Source organism: Sus scrofa, chromosome 13 (genome assembly GCF_054392235.1).
Source record: "Sus scrofa isolate SSC_HxYL_T2T_F1_AM1 chromosome 13, Sscrofa_HxYL_maternal_Yorkshire_Landrace_v2.0, whole genome shotgun sequence".
NCBI classification, from domain to species: Eukaryota; Metazoa; Chordata; class Mammalia; order Artiodactyla; family Suidae; genus Sus; species Sus scrofa.
In genome coordinates this window covers 131,790,834-131,816,964 of record NC_139395.1, presented here as the reverse complement: position 1 = coordinate 131,816,964, position 26,131 = coordinate 131,790,834, and the positions used below count along the sequence as shown (strand labels likewise).

Genomic DNA, 26,131 nt, shown 5'->3' with positions numbered 1-26,131 from the left:
AACTTCCAAATATTTGGAGATTTTCCCATTTTTCTATTTTAAATTTCTATTTGATTTTACTGTGGTCAAAGAACACTATCTGATTTCAATTCATTTAGATTTATTGAGGTTTGTCTTATGGCTCAGAATATGGTTTATTTTGGCATATACTCTGTGGGAACTTGAAAAGAATGTGTGTTCTGCTATTGCATGGAATATTCTATAAATTAGTAGATCATGTTAATTGATAAATTTTGAGTTTTATAGCCTTGCTGATTTTCTATCTAGTTGTTCTAGTAATTGTTGAGAAAGGAGTGTTGACGTCTCCAACTGTGATTGTGAATTTGTCTATCTCCTTTCAGTTTCATCAGCTTTTGCACTGCATATTTTGAGCTTTATTATTTACTGCATCTACATTTAGGACTGCTAATAATAAAGGTGATTGACTCCTTTATTATTACATAATATCTCTTTCTGTCTCTAGTAATTTTCTTTTCTCTGAAGACTTCTTTATATGGTACTCATATACCCACTAATGCTATCTTAAATTAACATTTTCGGAATTCCTGTTATGGCTCAGCAGGTTATGAACCTGACTAGTACCCATGAAGATGTGCATTCAACCCCTGGCCTCACTCAGTGGATTAAGGATCCCGCATTGCCATGAGTTATGGTGTAGGTTACAGATGTAGCTCAGATCCCATGTTGCTGTGGCTATGCTGTAGGCTGGCAGCTGCAGCTCTGATTCGAACCCTAGCCTGGGGACTTCCATATGCCGTACCTGCAGCCCTAAAAAGAAAAATAAGAAAGAAAAAATTAACATTTTCATGGCTTATCTCTTTCCATCTTTTTACTTTCAACATGCTTATATTGTTATATTTAGAGTTAATTTCTTGTAGACAACATACAGTTTGGTCAGGGTTTTTAATCCAATCTGCCAACCTATGTCTTTTAATTGTTGTGTTTAAACCATTTCCATTTATTTATTTTTGTCTTTTTGCCTTTTCTAGGGCCTCTTCCCAAGGCATATGGAGGTTCCCAGGCTAGGGGTCTAATCGGAGCTGTAGCCACTGGCCTATGCCAGAGCCACAGCAACACCAGATCCGAGCCGTGTGTGCAATCTACACCACAGCTCACAGCAACTACGGATCCTTAACCCCCTGAGCAAGGCCAGGATCGAACCTGCAACCTCATGGATTGGTCAGATTGGTTTACCACTGCACCACGACGGGAACTCCCTAAACCACTTCCATTTAATGTTACTGATATGCTAGGACTTAAATCTGCCATTTTATTTTTTGTTTTCAGTTCTCTCCACTTTTTGTTTTTGTTTTCTTTTTCCTATCCCCCTGTGGGTTACCTGAACATTGTTTAGATTTCATTTTGATTTATCTATACTATTTTTGTGGTATCTCTTTGTATAACTTTTTAACAGTTGCTTTAGCTATTACATTACATAACACCTAGTGTATACCTAATGTTACAGTTTACTAGTGTTGTCCTTTTACTATTTCAAGTGAAGTGCAGAAATCTTACCCTGGTTACATTCCTTTACCCTCTCTTACTTATAATTATCTTAACTATTTTCTCCACATACATTTAGAACGATGTCAGACAGTGTAATGATTTTTGCTTCAACTTTCAAACATAATTTAGAAAACTGAAGAGCAGAGGAAAGTCTATTGTATTTACCCACACTTTTGGTTCTTGTTGCCAAGGTCCCTACTTTTATCGTTTCCTTTTTGTTTAGAGAATTTCTTTAGCTATTCTTTTAGAGTACGTATGCTGGTGACAAATTCTCATAGTTTTCCTTCATCTGGGAATGTATTGATTTTTCTCTTCCTTCCTAAAGGTTATTTTTCCTAGATATAGGATTCTGAGTTGACAGTTCTTTTTTACGGCACTTGAAAAATGTTGTGCCATTTCCTTCTAGCTTCTAGAAAGTGTAATAGGCAATACACTTTCATTCAAATAGTTTGTTCCTATAAACAGTGTGTCATTTCTTTCTTTTTGCTTTCAAGAATTTTTCTTTGTCTTTTATTTTTGGATCTATAAGGTGTCTTGGTATGATTTCTTTGGATTTTCTTATTTGAGATTTTCTACTAAACTGAATCCATAAGCTTATGATTTCTGCTAAATTTGGGAAGTTTTCACCCATTATTTCTCTGAGTCTTTTTCCACCCCTCCCTCATCCTCCTCCCTCTTTATTTTATTTTATTTTTTTGTCTTGTTAGGGATGTACCCGAGGCATATGGAGGTTCCCAGGCTAGGGGTCTAATTGGAGCTGTAGCTGCTGGCCTATGCCAGAGCCACAGCAGCATAGGATCCGAGTCACATCTGTGACCTACACTACAGCTCATGGCAATGCTGGATCCTTAACCCACTGAGCGAGGCCAGGGACTGAACCCACATCCTCTTGGTTCCTAATCAGATTCATTAATCACTGAGCCACTATGGGAACTCCCCTTTTTATTTTTAATTTAATTTTATTTTTAATTTATTATTATTTTTTTGCCACACCTGAAGCATGTGGAAGTTTCTAGGACAGGGAATGAACTCGTACCACAGTTGTGACCTGCACCACAGCTGTGGCAATGCCAGATCCTTAACCCACTGTATTAATTAGCGTCCTGAAGCTCTGCTCCAGCAGGAAAGGAAGGCAGAGCCTTGTGACTGTCAGGTGGGGATGGAATTTCAAGTTTCCCACTTGGCGTCTGTTGACATTCAAGAGGAGCTCTTTATTACTGCCCTTTAGATATGAGAATTCTGGCTCCCCATTTGGCCTCCATTGACACTGATAGAAGATAGAACAACAGAAATTGTTGAACAACCAGAACCTGAACAACCAGAAAGAAACTTTTTTTAAGAAGTGTTTCAGGGACTTGTGGAATGATAGCAGATCGAATATTTGTCATCAGAATTCTAAAAAGGGAGGAGAAGTAGTTTCCATGTGGCACAGTGGGTTAAGGATCTGGCATTGCCACAGCTGTGGTGCACGTCGCAACTGCAGTGCGAGTTCAATCCTTGTCCTAGAAACTTACACATGTCGCAGGTGTGGCAAAAATAATAATAATAAATTAAAAATAAAATAATTAAAAATGAAAAGAGAGGAGGATGAGGGAGGGGCTGACACCTGCCTAGCTGGGAGGGTTTGGAATGACTTGTTCTTGCTCCCCAGATAGCCTCAGCTGACAGCCTGGGGAGAGAGTGGCCTCATCATGGCTGGGCAGTGGTGAGGATCCTGACTTATCAGTAGCCTCCTCTTGTATTATGCCAGTGGGGAGGTCAGGGGCACTAAGTGGAGATGGAAGTCCAGGCTCCCATGTGACCTCTACTGACACTGCTGGAGTGGGGAGTGCATTAACTTCTGACGGGACTGCAAGTGCAGGCTCTCTGCTTGGCCTTCTCAGATACAACCTTTGGCAGGGGTGCCGGTGCACCTGGTGAGGGTAGAATTCTAGTTCCTCACTCATCCTTTGTTGGTATGTGTGGGATTGGGAACCACAGTTTTTTCTGTGATGTTTGGCCAGAGTATAGCTGTTTTGTCTAAAATTTTACTATCTTGCTTGGTTCCTCTTTTCCTAGTCCTTTAGCTAGATACATTAGGCTTTTATTGAGGCTTCTGAAATATCCGCACCTGTTTATTTTGTAGCTAGAGTCCTTAGCTCCAAGCCTGGGATATATGAGGCAAACAGAAAATCCAGGGTGCTCATGACCATATCATTCTTTGGGTCTTGAAGTCCCTAGCCATCTGCCTTCTTTTCTCTACCTTTATGATTATGTTTATGTTTGTTTTACATATAACATTGTACTTAGCAGCAAGAATGGAGAAAAAAAAACCCACATTTTCCCCATCTTCCCAGAAGCAGAAATCCAGAGCTTTAAAAATACATCTTCACAAAACAAATGTGAGTTATGGGCTATAATAGTAACTATTTCTTTTTTTTTTTTTCCCCAGCCATTCCTATGGCACATGGAAGTTTCTGGGGCCAGGGATTGAACCCACACCAGTGCTGTGACCTGTGTCACAGGTATAGCAACACCGGATCCTTAGCCTGCTATGCTAGGCCAGGGTTGAACTAGTACCTCCACAGAGACAAGCCGGATCATTACCCCACTGTGCCACAGTGGGAGTTCCCTATAGCTACTATTTCTACTCGACATTTTATTACTGGGATTTCCTTTAGGCTTTAAGTCTCTGAGTAAGTATGAATTTTAATTGTTGTATAATATGACATTGCTTTGATAGGGTTTCATTTATTACTAATCCCTTTTTTTTTTTTTTTGGACGTCTAGTCTGTTTTCAATTTTTCACTAGTGTAGATAACACTAAGTAAACATCAAAAGGCCCTTGACACATATTTGTTTGCCGAAGAAGTTATACTGATTTTGACTCCTAAAAGTAGTGTACTTTACTGCTCTGTATGCCAGGCTTACCATACTCTAAAGTTGAATACTCAGAAAAACTTGCTGATTTAAAAGGGAAAAGGGGAGTTCCCGTGGTGGCGCAGTGGTTAACGAATCCGACTAGGAACCATGAGGTTGCGGGTTCGGTCCCTGCCCTTGCTCAGTGGGTTAACGATCCGACGTTGCCGTGAGCTGTGGTGTAGGTCGCAGACGCGGCTCGGATCCAGCGTTGCTGTGGCTCTGGCGTAGGCTGGTGGCTACAGCTCCGATTTGACCCCTAGCCTGGGAACCTCCATATGCCGCGGGAGCGGCCCAAAGAAATAGCAAAAAAAAAAAAAAAAAAAAAAAAAAAAAAGGGAAAAGGAGTATTTTAAAATTTTAAATAGGATTTCTTTGATAAATAGTGAGGTTGAACTTCATTACAATGCTCATTCAATAACCTCATCAACAATGTGAAAGTTTAAAAAATAAATCACCATATTCAGGATATTTAAAGCTTGATAACATTTTATGGTAGGATGTCATATTATGGTATGATATAATATCATCATATCATGAGAGTATATTATAATATTACATGAATCTATATATGTGATAAAATTACATAGAATTATATACTCAGAAAATCAAGCAAATGAGCATATACAGAGCAGGTGATATCTGAATGAGCTCTGTGGATTATACTAATGTTAATTTCTTGATATTTGTATTATAGTGATATATATTGTTATCGTGGGAGGAAATTGTTTGCTGGGTACATCGGACCTCTTTAAACTCTTTTGTAGATGTTGATCATCGGTATTTTCTGTTTTATTTTCATAAACATTATTCTTTCAGAGTGTCTGAACTAGTCTGGCTCTTAAACTAGTTTCTTTCAAAGTTTCTGTTTAGATGAGGGACAAGAGAAGTCTTTATTCTAGTTGTCACACCTGAATCTGATATGGAGACTTATCCTTGGTCACAGGGAAGGTCTCATTCCTGTTGGGCATATCAGATGTCTGGCCAGGACATTGCTTCATGCCTTGTTCCTGACTCATACCTGAACCTAGAGTTGCTACTTTCCACTTCACTGTTCCGCTGGGTAGAACACTGTGTCTCCTGCCATTTAATCCCAGCTGAAAATGGAATCTGTTCTGTCTTTTGTTTTCTCAGAAGAGGATCTTGTCCACAGAGCCTGTGATACTGGGGACTTATAAAGTATACTGACAAGGTGGTCTTTGATCAAAGGTAGGCACATACAATGACTGAATTTTAAAACTGTAAATTATTCTCCAAAGACTGTAATAATAGTAAAGAAACTTTCAGCTAAAGTGATCATTGTGTAAGAATATTCCTAGGCTGTCAGAATTTTTTCTGTCAGGCAGGACTAGGGTCAGGACTTAAAGGCTGTGTTTGAATTATATCTGTTCCCATCATAATAAGAAACCAAATATAACTTTCATAGTTATGATTTGGGACATATAAAAGATACTCACTTAGACATCAAAGTTAATGTGCCTAGTAGTTATATTCCCAAAAGGACAGAGTTGACAAAATACTTTATCCAAAAGAAATGGAGTTTTGGAAATAGACTTGTGTATCCAGATCAGAGAGAGTAATGGTTTCTCTGGAGCTTGAATTAGCAGGATGCAATTTGGAGTCCAGTTTGTGATACAACACTTTAATGTGTCAAGAATATACTAGCATAGTTTCTCAAGTGTGCGTCCTACGCTATCTGCATCATCAAGGGAGACTTAAACATTCTGATTCAGGGGTGTGGGTGGGGCTGGCAGGCTTTATCTCATCTTTAATAAGCATTCCAAATGATTCTTAGGCATACTGAAGTTTGATGCCAAAACACAACCCCTGGAGAGTTTTTTGTTTTGTTTTGTTTTTGTTTTTGTTTTTTAGGGCTACACCTGCCACTTCTGGAAGTTCCCAGGCTAGGGGTTCAATTGGAGCTGCTGCCGCCAGCCTATACCACAGCCACAGCAATGTAGGATCTTAGCTGCATCTGCAACCTACAGCACAGCTCATGGCAACACTGGATCCTTAACCCACTGATCAAGGCCAGGGATCAAACCTGCATCCTTATGGATACTAGTCGGGTTCTTAAACCTGCTGCAGCACAACAGGAACTCTACCCTTGGGTTTTGAGAAATCCTGGAAACCATGACTTTCCAAGAGAATCATAGCTGTTTAGTTTGGAGAAGAGTAGGCTTGGAGAGGGATTAATAACTCCTTTCACTTTTTACAGAGAGAGACATATTCTCACTACTCCTAGGATCAGTAAATGAGAATTATGTGGAGACAGATTTCATGCGTCATGCCAATGTACAAAGAAAAAACATTTTATTTTAAATCAACACTGAAAAATGTAAAACTACCTTGGTAGTAACCTTCTGGACTCTGGGAAATTTCAGTCAAAGTGTACATAATCATGCTGAATGGAACAAGGGTCTACATTTCACACACATTCCAAGAATCTATGATCCACTGTCATTTAATTGGTTCTTCTGCCTTCAGAAGAATGTATGTTTCCAAAATCTACAGAATTCACATCTTCCCTTGTTAAGCCTTGGTCCCCAGTGTGTTAACTTCTTTCTTTTTTACTTATTTATTTATTTTTTATTTTTGCACTGTACAGCAAGGGGATCAAGTTATCCTTACATGTATACATTACAATTACATTTTTTTTCCCACCCTTTGTTCTGTTGCAACATGAGTATCTAGACATAGTTCTCAATGCTATTCAGCAGGATCTCCTTGTAAATCTATTCTAAGTTGTGTCTGATAAGCCCAAGCTCCCGATCCCTCCCACTCCCTCCCCCACCCATCAGGCAGCCACAAGTCTTTTCTCCAAGTCTATGATTTTCTTTTCTGAGGAGATGTTCATTTGTGCTGGATATTAGATTCCAGTTAAAAGTGATATCATATGGTATTTGTCTTTGTCTTTCTGGCTCATTTCACTCAGTATGAGATTCTCTAGCTCCATCCATGTTGCTGCAAATGGCATTATGTCATTCTTTTTTTATGGCTGAGTAGTATTCCATTGTGTATATATACCACATCTTCCAAATCCAATCATCTGTTGATGGACATTTGGGTTGTTTCCATGTCCTGGCTATTGTGAATAGTGCTGCAATGAACATGCGGGTGCATGTGTCTCTTTTAAGTAGAGTTTTGTCTGGATATATGCCCAAGAGTGGGATTAACTTCTTTCTGTTTCAAAGTGCTTTTTCATGAGACTTAAATCTTTCTTGAAATGCTGAGCCTCCTTCTGGACCCCAAAGGTCTATCCAAAGCTGAATTTTTGAAAAGTTTCTAGGTACCTTAGTATCATGGATGCTTTCTGTTTTCCTCTGCTTCTTAAATGACAGCCCTACTGAGCAGAAAAGCACCACTAACAATGAAACCTCACCCATCTCCATTTTGTAACCACACACACCTTTCACCCCTCACTTTACTTTTGAAAAATATCCATAGTTATTTCTGTTTTCTCTTTCCTTTTTCTGAGATGATTTTGAATTAGGTTGTTTTGAGTAAATATCTGAATTCAGTAGCCCAGGATTACCCTTGGACTGTTTGACTGGCTTCTGTGAACTTAGTGAACCTTTTACTATTCCACCTATGTCTTTGGAGATTACCAGCTTGTTCAGGGCTAGGATGGTGTATATGCCCTCACATGCTCTCCATGGATGTGTGCATCTGTGTGTGTATGGTATGATAGAGAACTGACTGGCAACAATGTGCTCCAGGGTCCTTCTCTTTCCAGGTGTCCTAGAAGATGGGACAAAGTGTAGGGTGAGAGGGGGATGTTGCACTTTCCAAGTTAATACTGTTAATATTTATCAGAAGTGGAGATTATGGGAGAGGACAGAGCCCATACTTAGTCAGCATTTTCAAAAAGGAATTGACATTTCCAAGTGATAGAGGAATATTTCCCCTGGCAGGTGACATAATATGGCCCTCTGTAGAAATGCCTAAATGCTTTTACTGCTATTATCTGTTTTTACTCCCAACAATTCTGACATCAAATATGTAGGTTCCCACACCAAACAATTCTCCAATTCTCTGTGGACTCCATACAATTTAATTCAATTTTGACAATAACTACTCAGAGTTAAGAGACCCCTGAGGTTTAGGACTCAGTCCCATAACACTTCTCCTCAGTTTAGAAACCAATTGCAGGTAATGGGTCCTCAGGTAAACCACACTTCTGTCTGATCTTTCTATAAATCAGAGGTTCCCCCAAGCCCTTCATCAGGTTTGTTAATTTGTCCTAACAACTCACAGGGCTTAGGAAAACACTTTAGTTGTTATTGCTGGCTTATTATAAAGGATGTTATAAAGGATGCAGATGAAGAAGTACATGGGGCGAGACTGGAAAGAGTGCAGCAGCTTCTGTTCCCATGGAATTTGTAATATGCTGCCTTCCTAGCACAGGAATGCATTCACCAACCTGGAAGCTCTCTGAACACTGTCCTTCAGGGTTTTTATGGAGATTCCATTATGTCTGCAGGATTGATTAAATCACTGGCCATAGGTGATTAACTCAATTGCCAGCGCCTTTCCTTGCCTTGGAGGTCAGGAGTGGGGCTGAAGTGCCAACCTTCTCATCACACAATTGGTTATTCTGGCCAGTAACTCTATACTGAAGCTATTTTGTAGTCCACCGAGAATCACCTCATTAGCATAAACTCTGGTAGGGTTGAAGGCAGCTTATTATGAATAGCCAAAGACATTTCTCTCACCCCTATCATTTAGGAAATCACAAGGGTTTTAGGAGCTCTGTGTCAAGAATGAGGGATGAAGTCCAAATATGTATTTCTTTTTTTTTTTTGTCTTTTTTGCTATTTCTTGGGCCGCTCCCGCGGCATATGGAGGTTCCCAGGCTAGGGGGTATTTCTTATTATATCACAATGTCACAATCCTGATTATTCTTGTTTCACTCAAATTTTCCCTTTCTTAGGGTAGGGAAAATAATAGCAATGACCACTCACTATAGGGGAAAGTGACTGAGTAGTGAAGTTAAACTTAATTGAAGTTCTTCAGATGATTACTTTGGAAGATGAAGCCTTATTGTTCTTAAAACTATTTATTATCCTTTTTCTAATGATGATTTTTTTCTAGATGATTATAAATGAATTCTTGGATTTGAATCTACCTTCCCTCGTTCAAAAAATTAAATACTGTATCTATGTCTCCTGTGTAGCGCTAACAATTTTGAAGTCCTTGTTGTGGTGGTGGTGGGGTTACTCTCAACAAGTCACCTGGTCATTACATCTAACTCTGTAGAGCACTTTGCAGTCCAGCAAGTACGTTCGCAGCTCAAACTGTCTCAATGGGTCTTACAGGAACCTAGTGAAGAAGGCTGAAGTTTAGGTGCTCAGGGCTTAGTGATTCTGCTTTTTAGGGAGCAAAAAATGCTAGTCCTAATTTAGTCTGCCTGTGCTTTTGTGGCCTTCCCTGCTCTGCACCTGCTGTGGAAGTGGATGATGCCTGCTGTGCACCATTGCCTCCCCAAACCCCAGCTCCTCTACAGCACAGAGGGGTCCTCTCCTCTGAACTATAGCATCTTAGAAGACTTTCTTTCTTCTTCTTACAGTGTGTTTGCTCATTTCCTAGGGCAAAGAAAGTGGAAATGAAAAGTAATAAAAATCTAATTGATTCAATCATATTTCAGTTATAATAAAAAAGTGTGTGGTCAATAAATACCTGATGAAGAAATGAATAAATAACAACACAACATCCATACTGGAAGGTGGTGTGTGTAGTTGTAAAAAGTCTGAGCTCTGGAATGAATTACCTATGTCCAAGGGTTAGAGAGTCTGAAATTAGTAGCTGCAAGACTTTAGGCAAGTTACTTAATTTTGCTATCTCAGTTTTCTTATCTGTAACAGGGATAAAAATAGTCTTTACTTTGTAAAGCTGTTGTGAGAATTAAATGAGTTAATAAATAAAAAGGGCAAAGAATAGTGCTAAAGCGCCTTTCCATATATAATCTCATTTTATCTTAGCCACTTGATGGTGTAACAGGAAACAGGTATTTCTGAATCTTATAGCTGAGAAATCTCAAGATCAAAGGACTGGTGAGAGATGTCTAAAATTCAGTTCTGATTCCAAAGTTTAATTTTCTAGATTAGAGTTATTTGTTTAGTTTTAAAGATGATTAAAAGACAAAAACAATGACAACAAAAAAGCAAGTAGCTTTGATTTCAGCAAAGGTTACACATCCTACATAAGGACAGACTCACTTTCTGTGGCTCAATGAGATGAAAAGAGGTTGTACTAAGTATCAAGGATGTGAACAGCTGCTGCCCTTATCAAAACCCCTCAGTGCCTCCAGGAAAGAGGGAAGGAAGCAGTTTAGAAGAACTGAGGCAAAGAATCAATCAAATCAATTTAAAACGACATAATACCTTCTTTATTCTTCGTGCTAGCATTGAGCTTTTGCTGAAAAAAAATCGCTTTGCTCTAAAATGGCCTAATTTTGCCTTTTAATTTGCATTTCCTTCCTGCCAGATGCTATTGGCAGCAACCCAGTAATAGTTCCACTAAAACAACTGTGCTCCAGCACTTCGATATGGATCTGGGAACTGTCCTTTTACATTTGTTTCTTTGCATAATTTGTAAACTTTGCAAGTTGCATAGCAAAACTCTGCCAACAAAGAACAGGAAGTTTGGGCCATCCTTCTGAGTTTACTGTTATCTTACTGTTTTTCCAGCAACTGGAAACAAGCCCTGGTGAAAGTATTTAACACATTAACAGTTTGGAACTGTGCTCCAGGCTCTAGGCAATGAATATAAAAAACTGAGCAACAAGGGGACTTGGGCACATTATTTATACATTTGGTGAGCTCATTCACTCACCCAGGGAAATCAGGCACACGGCTGCCAGCCCAAGGTTAATTTTATTTTCTTCTCAGCCAGGAACAGTGTGCTATCACCCAGAAAGAGGAATGAGGACTTTTTAATTGGCAAAGAGGAACTTTTGCTGCATAAGGAGATACTCCAATCACTGGAGGTCAATAGAGTACTTTAGGATTTTAAAATCCTGCTGTGTACAGTTTAATATGAAACCCTCCAAATAGGGAGGATTCAAAAAAACCTGCATTAACTGTTTAGAAACAGAAGAGGGCATCTTAAGCCTTTTGTCGGTTTTATTTTATTTTATTCTTTAAGAATGGAAAGGAAAATGGTATTTGAATGAAAATGAACAGTGTTTCCTTTCTGGCATGAATGAATTAAAATATTCTGTTAATTTTTTCAGAAGCTTAAGTGTGACTGAAAATGCTGTATTCACCTTCTAGGTGAAGACTAGTAATAATGAGCTTTTTAATATTATAAAGTACCTGTCGAATATAATGCATTTAGATTTTAAGCAAAGTATTATATAGATATCCTTTTCCCACATTGGCTAAGTAGCCTTCATTAGGTCAACCTCCCTTAACTTCTCATGTTCAGATCCCAGTTTTCCTCAAAACTTTCTAAGGGCCAGTGAGTATTCTAAAATTGTATGTAGGAGTTCCCGTTGTGACTCAGTGGTTAGCGAACCCAACTAGCATCCATGAGGACATGGGTTTGATCCCTGGCCTTGCTCAGTGGGTTGAGGATCCGGCGTTGCCATGAGCTGTGGTCTAGGTTGCAGACGAGGCTCGGATCCTGCGTTGCTGTGGCATGAGTGGAGGCCAGCGCTACAGCTCCGAGTGAACCCCTAGCCTGGGAATCTCCATATGCTGCGGGTGCAGCCATAAAAAAAACAGAAAAAAAAAATTGTATGTAAGATGTATATTTTTCTGGAGAAGATCTATAGTTTTAAACATTCCATCTACCTTCCTTGTCAGATTAACTCCTAGGGAGTTTCCTTTTTTCTTGTTTTTAAGGTCGCACCTGCGTTATATAGAAGTTCCTTGGCTAGGGTTAAAATTGGAGCTGCAACTAAGGCCACAGCCACAACAAAAGCCATAGCAATAATACTGGATCTGAGCTGCATCTGCAAACTACACTGCAACTTGTGGCAACGTCGGATCTTTAACCCACTGAGTGAGGCCAAGGATTGAACCTGCATCCTCCCAGAGACAATTTCAGGCCCTTTACCCACTGAACCACAATGGAGGCTCCAGGAAGTTTCCACTTCAAATTTTACTTTATACTGACTGGTTCTTTACTTTTGGTATATATTTAAAAGTTTAGTTTATGACACCTTGGATAAAGCTGTTATAATAAACACTACTAAACTGAAAAGCTCAGAATTTTCCTAATAATTTAAACCATACCAATATGGAATACAGCAAGAAACCTTTTGAAAGTCTGTGGTATTCTTTGTATTAAGTTCTAGTCGGAGCTGAAAGTGGATTTTTTTTTTTTTTTTTTTTTTTTTTAAATCTAATCTGGTCATTTCACTCACTGGTGCCAGAGAGGAACTGTGTTCTGTGCAGGGTTACACAGGCAGTGTGTGTTGTGTCGCCATTCAGGATTGCTGCCCATTCTTTGACTTTCAGCTCACTGTTCTTTCCCCCTGGTCTTAATTGGTCCAAAGCTTACAATAGTCCAAAAATACACAGGAAGTTAAATTTCTCTGCCCACACATATATGTTGTTTGACTGTGTTTTATAGTGCTGTGGGTAGTTTGAGTCTCTAAGGGAACACTTTGCAGAAAAATATATTTTGCCTTTTTCCCAGTTGTTCTAAATTGTTCAACCTGGCAGTGGTTAGTTCAGTTTTATGAAAAAAAAAATAATTTAGTGGGGGCAAAATGAGTTTGGAAGCAGGGAGGAGCTGATGGACAGGATGGGGAAGGAAAAATTAGCTTCAGATTTGACTTCTGGACTTTGAAAATACTTACTGTATGGTCAGAATCTGGTTTTCCTTGTTTTATTAATGTCTTCTTCAGTGGCCCCATTTGAAACCTGAAAAGTGCCCTCTGTAGCAATGTCTCTCTGTGGGAGAATCTAGAACACTCAAGTTGATTATTTCCTAAAAACCATTAAACTTGTAGGAAAAAAAATTCCTTGTCTTATGAAGCAGATCATTATGGTCACACTTGTGGCACATGGAAGTTCCTGGGCTAGGGAATTGAATCAGAGCTGCAGCTGTGGCGTATGCCACGGCCATGCAAACACTGGATCTGAGCTGCATCTGCAACCCATACCACAGCTTACAGCTATGCCGGATCCTTAACCCACTAAGTGAAGGCCAGGGATCGAACTCACCTCCTCACAGAGACAACATGGGGGTCTATAACCCACTGAGCCACAATAGGAACTCTGAAATGGATCATTCTTGAAGCTGACTTTCTATCCCTGAGCTCAAGGATTGGGACAAAGATGAGGAATGTTTATAGAACATTTATTTGGTAATTAAAAAAAAACTCTCTTACATTTTGATGTAGTTATTTTGAATTGATTCATGAAATCCACCATCACAATGTCTTGCTTTGCCCTGGGAGGGTCCAGTGGACATCGGAAATTGCTCTTGAGTTTAAAGTAGAACCTTTTGAGAATCAGAATGGCTTAGGAAGAGTCCTTCCTAGGACTACAGATTTCATGTTCTAGTTAGAGCTTAAGTGCAAAGATCGCTCTGGCCGGTATTTCAGCATATATGTCACTTCCAGGACAGACAATTCTGTGCATTATTCAATGGTATTCATGGCCACCTATTTACCCCTTACCACATTTATGGAAAGCATATATTGGAATCTAAAGCTGCCATTGATCTCTTCTTTGTAAAATTATAAGTGATGTTTTATTTTATTTATTTTTATTTTTTTTAATCACTCAATGAATTTATTACATTTATAGTGGAACAATGATCATCACAACCCAATATTATAGGATTTCCATCCCACAACCCCAGCACATTCTCCCACCCCCCAACCTGTCTCCTTTGGAAACCGTAAGTTTTTCAAAGTCTATGAGTCTGTTCTGCAAAGAAGTTCATTCTGTCCTTTTTTCAGATTCCACATGTCAGTGAAAGCATTTGATGTTGGTGTCTCATTGTCTGACTTTACTCAGCATGATAATTTCTAGGTCCATCCATGTTGCTAAAAATGCCATTACTTTGTTCCTTTTAATGGCCGAGTAATATTCCATTGTGTATGTGTACCACTCTTCTTGATCCACTCCTGTCGATGGACATTTAGGTTGTTTCCATGTCTTGGCTATTGCAAAGAGTGCTGCAATGAACATCGGAGCACATCTGTCTTTGCGAGTCATGGTTTTCTCTGGATAGATGCCCAGGAGTGGGATTGCTGGATCAAATGGGAGTTCTATTTTTAGTTTTCTGAGGAATCTCCACACGGTTTTCCACAGTGGTTGTGCCAATTTACAATCCCGCCAACAGTGTAATAGGGTTCGTTTTTCTCTACACCCTCTCCAACACTTATTGTTTGTAGCCTTTTTGATGATGGCCATTCTGGCTGGTGTAAGGTGGTACTTCACAGTGGTTTTGATTTGCATTTCTCTAGTAATGACTGATTTTGAACATCTTTTCATGTGTTTTTTGGCCATGCATATGTCTGCTTTGGAGAATTGTCTGTATAGATCTTCTGCCCATTCTTTGATGGGGTTGTTTGTTTTTTTGGTATTGGGCATAAGGAGGTGTTTGTAAATTTTGGAGATTATTCCCTTGTCAGTTGATTCACTTGCAAAGATTTTCTCCCATTCTGTGGGTTGTCTTTTTGTTTTGTTTAGGGTTTCCTTTGCTGTGCAGAAACTTTTAAGTTTAATGAAGTCCCATTTGTTTATTTTTATTTTTACTGTCATTACTCTAAGAGGTGCATCTGAGAAGATGTTGCTATTGTTTATGTCAGAGAGTGTTTGGCCTATGTTTTTCTCTAAGAGTTTTATAGAATCTGGTCTTACATCTAGGTATTTAATCAATTTTGAGTTTATTTTTGTGTATGGTGTTAGGGAGTGTTCTAATTTCATTCTTTCACATGTGGCTGTCCAGTTTTCCCAGCACCACTTATTGAACAGGCTGTCTTTTCTCCATTGTATATTCTTGCCTTTGTCATAAATTAGTTGGTTGTAGGTACGTGGGTTTAATTCTGGACTTTCTATTCTGTTCCACTGATCTATATTTCTGTCTTTGTGCCAGTACCATACTGTTTTGATGATTGCTGCTTTGTAGTAGAGTCTGAAGTCCAGGAGCCTGATTCCTCCAGCTCCATTTCTCCTTTTCAGGATCTCTTTGGCTATTCTGGGTCTTTTGTGCTTCCAATCAAACTTTAAAATGTTTTGTTCGAGTTCTGTGAAAAATGTCCTTGGTAATTTGATAGGGATTGCATTGAATGTATAGATTGCCTTGGGTAGTATAGTCATTTTGATAATATTGACTCTTCCAATCCATGAGCATGGTATAGCTTTCCATCTATTTGTGTCATCTTTGATTTCTTTCATCAGTGTCTTCAGAATACGGGTCTTTTGTCTCTTTAGGTAGGTTTACTCCTAGGTATTTTATTCTTTTAGATGCAATGGTAAATGGGATTGCTCCCCTAATTTCTCTTTCTGCTCTTTCATTGTTAGTGTATAGAAATGGTGTTGATTTCTGTGTATTAATTTTGTATCCTGCGACTTTGCCAAATTCATTGATGAGCTCTAACAGTTTTCTGGTAGAGTCTTTAGGATTCTCTAGGTATAGTATCATGTCGTCTGCAAATAGTGATAGTTTTACTTCTTCCTTTCCAATTTGGATTCCTTTTATCTCTTTTACTTCTCTGATGGCTGTGGCTAGGACTTGCAAAACTATGTTGAATTCTAGTGGCGAGAGCAGACATCCTTGTCTTGTTCCTGATCTCAGTGGGAATTCTTTCAGTTTTTCACCATTGAGGATGATGTTAGCTGTGGGTTTGCCATATATGGCCTTTGTTATGTTGAGGTAGGTTCCCATTGTGCCCACTTTCTGAAGGGTTTTTATCAGAAATGGGTGTTGGATTTTGTGAAAGGCTTTTTCCACGGCTATTGAGAGGATCATATGGTTTTTATTCTTCAGTTTGTTAATGTGGTGTATCGCACTGATTGATTTCCGGATATTGAAGAACCCTTGCATCCCTGGGATAAATCTCACTTGATCATGATGTACAATGCTTTTAATGTATTGTTGGATGCGGTTTGCTAGTATTTTGTTGAGGATTTTTGCATTTATGTTCATCAGTGAAATTGGCCTATGGTTTTTGTTTATTGTGGTATCTTTGTCTGGTTTTGGTATCAGGGTGATGGTGGCCTCATAGAATGATTTTGGGAGTGTCCGTTCCTATGCAATTTTTTGGAATAGTTTCAGAAGGATAGGTGTTAGCTCTTCTCTAAATGTTTGATAGAATTCGCCTGTGAAGCCACTGGTCCTGGACTTTTGTTTATTGGAAGTTTTTAAATCACATTTTCAATTTCAGTTCCTGTGATGGGTCCATTCATCTTTTCTATTTCTTTTTGGTTTAGTCTTGGAAGATTGTACTTTTCTAAGAATTTGTCCATTTCTTCTAGGTTTTCTGTTTTATTGGCATATAGTTGCATATAGTAGTCTCTTATGATCCTTTGTATTTCTGTGATGTCCATTGTTACTTCTCCTTTTTCATTTCTAATTTTATTGATTTGAGTCCTCTCTCTTTTTTTCTTGATAAGTCTGGCTAAGGGTTTATCAATTTTGTTGATGTTTTCAAAGCACCAGATTTTCGTTTCATTGATCTTTTCTATTGTTTCTTTTTCTTGATTTCTGCTCTGATCTTTATGATTTCTTTCCTTCTGCTAACTTTAGGTCTTGTCTGTTCTTCTCTCTCGAGCTGCTTTAGATGTAAAGTTAGCTTGTTTATTTGAGCTTTTCCTTGTTTCCTGAGGTGGGCTTGTATTGCTATAAACTTTCCTCTTAGAATGGCTTTTGCTGCATCCCATAGGTTTTGGATGTCGTATCTTCCTTGTCATTTGCTTCTAGGTATTTTTTAATTTCCTCTTTGATTTATTCAGTGATCCATTGGTTGTCTAGTAGCATGTTGTTTACTATCCACGTGTTTGTGTTTTTTGCAGTTTTTTTCTTGTTGATTTCCAGTCGTATAGCATTGTGGTCGGAAAAGATGCTTGATATGATTTCAATTTTCTTAAAGCTACTGAGATTCGATTTGTAGCCCAGGATGTGATCAACCTTAGAGAATGTTCCATGTGCACTTGAGAGAATGTATATTCTGTTGCTTTTGGATGGAATGTCTTATAAATATCTATTAAGTCTATCTGGTCTAATGCTTCATTCAGGGCCTGTGTTTCCTTATTGAATTTCTGTCTGGGTGATCTGTCCATTGCTGTCATTGCGGTGTTAAAGTCCCCCACTATTATTGTGTTATTGTCGATTTGTCCTTTTAAGGTTGTTAGCTGTCGCCTTATATATTGTGGTGAGCCTAGGCTGGGTGCGTAGATGTTTAAAATTGTTATATCTCCTTCTTGAAATGATCCTTTGATCATTATGTAGTGACTTTCCTTGTCCCTTAAAATATTCTTTATTTTAAAGTCTATTTTGTCTGATATGAGTATTGCTACTCCAGTTTTCTTTTGATTACCCTTTGCATGGAATATTTTCTTCCATCCTGTCACTTTCAATTTGTATGTGTCCCTAGAAGTGAAGTGGGTCTCTTGAACACAGCATATATATGGACCTTGTTTTTGTATCCATTCAGCCAGTCTTTGTCTTTTGGTTGGGGCATTTAGTCCATTCACTTTTAAGGTAATTATTGATATGTATGTTCTTATTGTCATTTTATTAATTGCTTTGGATTTGTTTTTGTTGCACTTTTTTCTTCCCTTCTTCTCTTATTCTCTCCTCTTCTGGTTTGATGACTGTCTTTAGTGTTGTATTTGAGTTGATTTTTCTTATTTGTTTGAGTTGATTTTTCTTATTTGTTTTGTGTCTACAAAAATCAATTGTAAATTTTTGGTTTGCAGTTATTCTGAAGTTTTGATATAAGAGTCTATATATATATACGAGATTGCTTTAAGTTGTTGGTCTCTTAATTGCAAGTGCTTCTCCAGTGTCCTGCATTTGTACCCTCCTCTTCTCACAGTTTCTGATTTTGGTGGCATAATTGTGCATGGATGATTTTGTATCTTTACTGTATATATACCTTTACTGGTGAGCCTTGTTATTTGTGGAATTTTTGTTTCTGGTTGTGGCCTTTTCTTTTCTGTCTAGAGAAGTTCCTTTAGTATTTGTTGTAAAGCTGGTTTAGTGTTGCTGAATTTTCTTAGCTTTTGCTTATCTGTGAAGCTTCTGATTTCTCCTTCAAATCTGAATGAGAGCCTTGCTGGGTAAATTAATCTTGGTTGGAGGTTTTTTCCTTTCATCACGTTAAGTATATCATGCCACTCCCTTCTGGTCTGCATAGTTTCTGCTGAAAAATATGCTGATAAACTTACAGGGTTTCCCTTGTATGTTATTTGTTTCTTTTCCCTGGCTGCTTTCAAGATTTTCTCTTTGTCTTTAATTTTGGTCAGTTTGCTTAATATGTGTCTCAGGGTATTCCTCCTTGGGTTTATTTTATATGGTACTTGTTGTGCTTCCTGGATTTGAGTGAGCGGTTCTTTTCCCATGTAGGGAAGTTTTTGGCTATTATTTCTTCAAATATTTTTTCTGTCCCTCTCTTCTCCTTCTGGCACCCCTAAAATATGGACATTGGTGCATTTAACGTTGTCTCAGTGTTTCTCTGAGCCTCTCTTCAATTGTTTTTAATCTTTTTTCTCTTTTCTCTTCCACATCTGTGATTTCCACTGATCTGGAAATCACTTATTCATTCCACCTCACTTATTCATTCTTCTACCTCCTGTATTCTGCTGTTGGCTGCTTCTAAGGAATCTTTTATTTCAGTTATTGTATTTGGCATTTCTTAAGTTTTATATCTTGTATCTCTTTGCTCAGTGTTTCCTTTAAATTAGCCATCTTTGCATCCAGTTTATTTCCAATGTCTTGTATTACCTTCAGCATCAACAGTCTAAAGTCTTTTTCCTGGAGGTTGAGAATCTCCTGATCACTTAGCTGGTTTTGTTTTGTTTTGTTTTGGGGGGGGGGCTTTTGGCTTTCTTAGGGCTGCATCTGTGGCATATGGAGGTTTCCAGGCTGGGGGTCTAATCGGAGCTGTTGCTGCCAGCCGCTGCCAGAGCCACAGCAACACCAGATCCAAGCCCATCTGCGACCTACACCACAGCTCACAGCAATGCCGGATTCTTAACCCAGTGAGCAAGGCCAGGGATTGAACCTGAAACCTTATGTTCCTAGTTGAATTTGTTTCTGCTGCACCATGCTAGGAACTCCTTTCTGGGGTTTTTTCTTTCTCCCTTATCTGAGTTATAGTTCTCTATCTTTTCATTTTTATAGGTTTTTGGTGTAGTGACCTTTTTACAGATAATAAGAGTTGTAGCCTCTTTTACTTCTGTCTGCCCTGCTTGTAGCTGAAGTTGGTATGGGGGCTTGCTGTAGGCTTCCTGACGGGAGGGACTGATGCTAGCCCACTGGTAGGTGGGGCTGATTCCCTGTCCCTCTGGTGGGTGGGCTTTGTCTCTGGATGGGATTAGAGGTGGCTATGTGCCTGGCAGGTCTTTAGGCAGCCTGTTTAATGATGGGTGGGGCTGTGATCCCACCTGGATTGTTGTTTGGCCTGTGGCATCTCAGTGCTGATGGGTGGGGCCAGATTTTTCCCAAAATGGCCACCTCCAGAGAAAGGCACGATGATTAATATTCCCAAGACTTTTGCTTCCAATGTCCTTCCCTCACAACATGCCACACTCACTCCATGTTTTCCCAGGAGGTCTTCTAAGAACTGCAGTCAGGTTTGACCCAGATTCTGAAGGAGACTCTGCTCTGCCCTGGGACCCAGTGCACGTGAAAGTCTGTATGCACCTTTTAAGAATGGGGCCTCCATTTCCCCCAGTCCTGTGGAGCTCCTGCATACAAGCCCCACTGGCCTTCAATGCCAGATGTCCTGGGGCCTCTTTCTCCCAGTGCCAGATCCCTACAGGTGGGGGTTTGATGTAGGGCTCAGAACTCTCACTACTGTAGGTGAGTCTCTGTGATACAGTTACTTTCCAGTCTGTGGGGTCCCACCCAGGAGGTATGGGGTTGCTTATATTGAGTAATCGCCTCTTCTACTTCTTGATGTGGCCTCCTCTTTGTCTTCTGGAGTAGAATATCTTTTTGAAAGTTTCTGGTATATTTGGCTGATGATTGCTCAGCATTTGATTTTAAATTTTGTTGTTTTTAGGAAAGCAGTTGAGCTCCAGTCCTTCTATTACAACATCTTAATCTCATCTCTCTAAGTGATGTTTTCTATATGCCTTTGAATTATGTACATGTTTACTTTTCTTTCCTTTCCCTGCCTCAGATTATACTCAACCCTATCATGAATCTCTAACCATACAAGCTGAGGTTTTATGTACAGTGGGAAGTAAGTTAAATTGTAAGCACCTCCTTTTGGAAAGGAAAAATTCAGAGGTAGAGTAGGGAGCTCAAGGAACTTATGGTTAGATGGAAAATCATTATTTATAGAATGAATAGGAACTTTTTTTTTTAAAGTTACTTTAAAAAAAACTAGGAATATGTAGGCAAAATAAGTAATTCAGAGAGTTCATGTAGATATTTAGACATTTTAGGACCCAAGTTCACCTAGTTGCTTTGGAGGTTAAAAGATAACTTGATCCCCTTGCTGTACAGTGGGAAAAAAATAATAATAATAATTAAAAAAAAAAGAAAATCCATGAAAATTATCTGAAAAATGGTGAGAATGTATTTAAATATCTGCACACAAAATTGACATTTAAAAATTCAGTAGAATTCTTAACTATTAAATAGACAACAGATTGATGAAAAAATGAGTAGTGAGAAATAGGACATGATAAAAGTAGTAGCTCGAATCAGTAGAGAAAGAATAAAATACTCATAAAATTAAAAAAAAAAAATTAGTCTTGAGGAGTTCCCGTCGTGGCGCAGTGGTTAACGAATCCGACTAAGAACCATGAGGTTGCAGGTTCGATCCCTGGCCTCGCTCAGTGGGTTGACGATCCGGCGTTGCCGTGAGCTGTGGTGTAGGTTGCAGACACGGCTTGTATCCCGCGTTGCTGTGGCTCTGGTGTAGGCCGGTGGCTATGGCTCCGGTTAGATCCCTAGCCTGGGAATCTCCATATGCTGCGGAAGCTGCCCTAGAAAAGGCAAAAAGACAAAAAAAAAAAAAAATTAGTCTTGAATTATTATTATTATAATACAGTTTATTAGATAATTGCTTTGTTCTCTAATTTTGATTGTATAGACATAATTTCATAAATGTTTATATGTATCCTGGGGTTATGCTACTTTTATAGAGTATGACTGTCAATTCCATTGACCCTGGGTGATTTTTCTAGGGGTGGTTGCTTTTGTATAATATTAATAGCAAACATGTGTACAGCATTTACTACTTAACAGGCACAATTCTGAGCACTTAATTGCACCCTCAAATAACCTTACAGGTAAATAACCTTATAAGGTAGATGCTATTATCCCCATTTCACAAGTGGGACAGCTTCAGTAATTTACCCCAGGCCGTAAAATCCATGGTGGCAAAGCCAGAATTTGAACTCAAGTAATCTGGCTCTAAAAATCTGGGCATGTAACCACTATACTATGCCTTCAGTTAATTTTTGTATAGCTTCTGGATTACTTTCTGACATAGGCCAAAGTGATAAACAAGAACTTCACAATCTTGAATTATGTTTATTTCAAGAGATGATCTGGTTTTAATCTAGGAACAAAAAGGGAAGATCACAAATTCAAATGCCCACTGGGGCTCCACAGGGAGCATTAAGTGAAAAGAATTTTGTGAAGGATAATCAAACAGCCCTCTTAGTTTTTACTTTTCTTCTCATTTTTAATAAAGATATTTTTATAAAAATATTTATGCATCATAAAAAGAAAACTAATGCAACTGAAATGATTGATGGTAGCTGACTTTGGTTCTCAGTGTTAGGGAAAATACAGGTAACAGGTGTGGACTGCATTTTGAAGATCTCTGGCCCTTTAGAAAAAGAGCAAATATTATTAGATTTGGCATTACCAGACCTTTTTTTTTCCCAAAAAAGAGTAGGTTCTCATATTTTATGTGAAATATATAGATTTTAATTATTAGCTCAATATTTTAAAAGGTATAATAAGATCTAAATGAAATCTTTTTTCCAGCTGGAAATTGCCAGTTTGTTGCCTCTGAAATAAAGAATATCTTGCAGTTGTGTTTCTGGGCATGTGCAGGTAAAGAATACAAGGAAAAACAGATCAAATTACTTTGTATCTTAATAGCCCCAAAGTCAATAATGTTTGTGACTATCATCTTTTAGCTGGGTTGTATTATAAACAGAAGTGGTTTTCAATGATTTGGCTTCCTAGTCAGAGAATGAAGAGCTATGGAAAACTTCATAATAATAGGTTTATAGATTTATAAAGTTAAAAAACCTTTATAAATATTTTAAATGAGTTGATATGGTCCCTGGACAATAATAACAGATGATAAAATTTTTTTTTTTACTGTGTGTACAGAGTAATCTGCAATTGCTATAGCAATTTGTGTCTTGGTAGATTATTTTATCTAGATTTTGAACTCATCCTTTTATTCTGTAAAATATAGGCCCAGGCAATAATACTCTTCTATTACTGAGATATTGAGAAAAGGAGACAACAAATATACTCGAAGGGAAAAAGAAATTTAATTGTCAATTCTTGCTCCATCCAATCTTTCCCAACTGTGCAGACTAAGCATTTCTGGATACTTCTCTGCCTTTCTCCTTTCATTACTGAGAGTACAGTTGCAGTGTGGCAGTGGCTGTTTGTTTTTTTAGTTAATTTCTAGAGCCTGGGATTGGTAGAGTGAAGAGCATAGTAAATCCTCTTCCCAGAAAGCAATGATAAAACTGCATAACACTACCAAAAACAAGCATTTCAGAAATCTGGAAATTGACTAAGGGCATACAACAAATTGATAAGTGTTTAATTTACAAGAAGTGCTGTACTTCAGGCACAATGTGTCTATGCTGTGTTCATCGGGGCTGCTTCCATTCCACCTCCTTCAGTTCTATCATGTGAAGCTTTGGCCAGGGAGGGGCAAGTCATGAAAAAGAGGTGTTTAGCTGCTGTAGGGGGCTGACTTGATTTGGAGAGCACAGTGGGAAACCTCATGCTCTCAATTATTGTCAGAAATAGCAAATAAATGGGAAAGGCTAATGATGCAGCTAGCCTGACAGTTGTGCTCCTAGTTGAAATAAATAAGAAACAACCAGACTGGTGATAAATTTACCAAGGAGATAAAGGGAATGAGACAGCCACAGTGGGTCTTGGTAAACTCCCACTGATTCCTGGTGGTCTGGAAGACAGCTTGCAAGACCAAGGCTGAGCACATGCTCAGGAATTCTTCACAAATTCCTGGGTGAACTTGAGGCCTTCAGCCAAGAAGTAAAAGCTAAAATGGGCTTGTAAACAATGTGCATTGTTGCTGTGGAAAACAGTATGGAGGTTCCTTAGAAAACTATATATAGAACTACCATATGACCCAGCAATCCCACTCTTGGGCATATATCTGGACAAAACTTTCCTTGAAAAAGACACATACACCTGCATGTTCATTGCAGCACTATTCACAATAGCCAAGACATGGAAACAACCTAAATTCCATAGACAGCTGATTAGATTAGGAAGATGTATAGGTATCTATACACAATGGAATACTACTCAGCCATAAAAAGAACAAAATGATGCCATTTGCAGCAACATCGATGGAACTAGAGACTCTCATACTAAGTGAAGTAAGTCAGAAAGAGAAAGAAAAATACCGTGTGATATCATTTATATCTTGAATCTAATATATGGCATAAATGAACCTTTCCACAGAAAAGAAAATCATAGACTTGGAGAAAGATTCATGGTTGCCAAGAGGGAGGGGAGGGAGTGGGATGGATTGGGAACTTGGGGTTAATAGATGCAGACTATTGCCTTTGGAATGGACAAGCAATGAGATCCTGCTGTGTAGCACTGGGAACTATATTTAGTCACTAATGATGGAGCATGATAATGTGAGAAAAAAGAATCTATATATGTATGTATAACTGGGTCACCATGCTGTATAGTAGAAAATTTACAGAACTCTGTAAACAAGCTTTAATGAAAAAAATCATTATATATAAAAAATAAAAATAAAAACAATGTGTGTTGTGTAGTGGACTGAATAGTATCAAAAGATAAGTCCATGTTCCTGTCAATGTGGCGTTACTAGGAAATAGGGTCTTTGTAGATATAATTAAGTTGTTTCTTGAAATGAGATAATTCTGGATTTAGAGTGGGTCCTAAATCAGTGACTAGTTTCCTTGTAAGAGAAGGGAGGGGTGACCTGAGATACACAAAGGAGAAACATGGAGAAGACAATGTACAGATGGAAGCAGAGCTAGGAATGATGCACATAAAGTCAAGGAGCACCAAGGATTGCCTCCACCTTCCACAGCCTAGCAGAGATGCACGGAATCAATTCCCACAATGGAAGAGTGGGAGTGTTGGGCTCAGAGAGACTTGCTGTGTCTGATTTCTGGCTCCACCAATTATTAGTTTGTGAATACTTAACATGAACATTTAACCTCTGTGATCCTCAGGTTCCTCATCTGTAAAATGGGCTTCCTTACAGGAGCTCCCCCCCTAATTCTGATTATAATAAACTCTTACTCTTTATGCAAATTATTCCTCTATCTCTTCACTTAGCCCCATATGCTGAATAATTTTTGCTCAAGTCTGATTCCACCCATTTGATTTCCATTTGAAAATTCTCTAAGGGCAGAGACTATGTTATATTTACCTTAATGGTCACAGTGTTTACAACATAGTAGGCATAAACAATCATGCTTATAAGGCTGATGTTATGTGAGGAGTATGTCTGGTATTTGGTAGCAGGTAGCAGTGGCACCTATGATTATTATTTATGTCTGTCTTTAAGGTTTTTATTCCCCCTTTTCATTTTTAGCTACACATCAGTAATCATAGGGAAAAAAGCAGAGTGTGAATTATTCTTTGATCAATGGGCAGTCTTAGGCTGGTGGAGAGGTTCAGGGAGGATGCTTCAGGTGAAAGAAACAATAGGAACTAGCATGATCTGCTCACAGGATGCTATGAGCCTACCTGCCTGGAAGGGAAGCTTTGCCCTATTCATAAAAAGATGCCAAAGATACTCTTAGTTGTACTACAAATTCCTTTTCCCTTAAAGTATGACTTACTAACTTTATAGTATAGGATCCATGTTTGTGCACATATGCTTCATGATTATTAAACTTTTTAGTTCACATACATGCCCTTAATGTGTTTGTGGCCTAAGGTCATATGTGGTAAGCCTAAATGGGATTGTAGATCTCAGAACTGAAACAGCTGTCTGAATGTGGGATTATTTCCAGTTTTAAATAGTGAATGGGCACAGAATCAACTAGCAAAATTAAGGGGTAGAGGGCTTGAGTGTTTGAGGAAATGAAGGAAAGAGTGCCAAAAAATTCAAATGCTTCAAATTAACCCTCCAAGAATGAGAGCTGTAGAAAGCTACAGGCAACTGCAATTGAGAGCAATAAAGGTTACCAGGAAAGAAAACATATGAATTGCTAAAGAGTAAAATATAGGATGTTTTGACAGGCTAAACTCCCTCTTAATCAGAAATGTGCCCATTACTTTAAAAGTAATTTAAAAGATTCCACTCTTTAAATAAATTATTTGTGGGGAAAATATGAATCTTTAAGTTTCTAAAACAACT

At 38.5% G+C, this 26,131-nt stretch overlaps 1 long non-coding RNA gene across 1 annotated transcript in view; it reads left to right on the top strand.

Moving 5' to 3' along the window:
* The first annotated feature begins 5,473 nt into the window (after positions 1-5,473).
* LOC106505751 (uncharacterized) overlaps positions 5,474-26,131 on the top strand; it is a 40,663-nt gene continuing 20,005 nt past the window's right edge. Inside the window, exon 1 of the long non-coding RNA XR_002337761.2 lies at positions 5,474-5,613. This is a non-coding gene — a long non-coding RNA (uncharacterized LOC106505751). The remainder of the gene's footprint in view (positions 5,614-26,131) is intronic.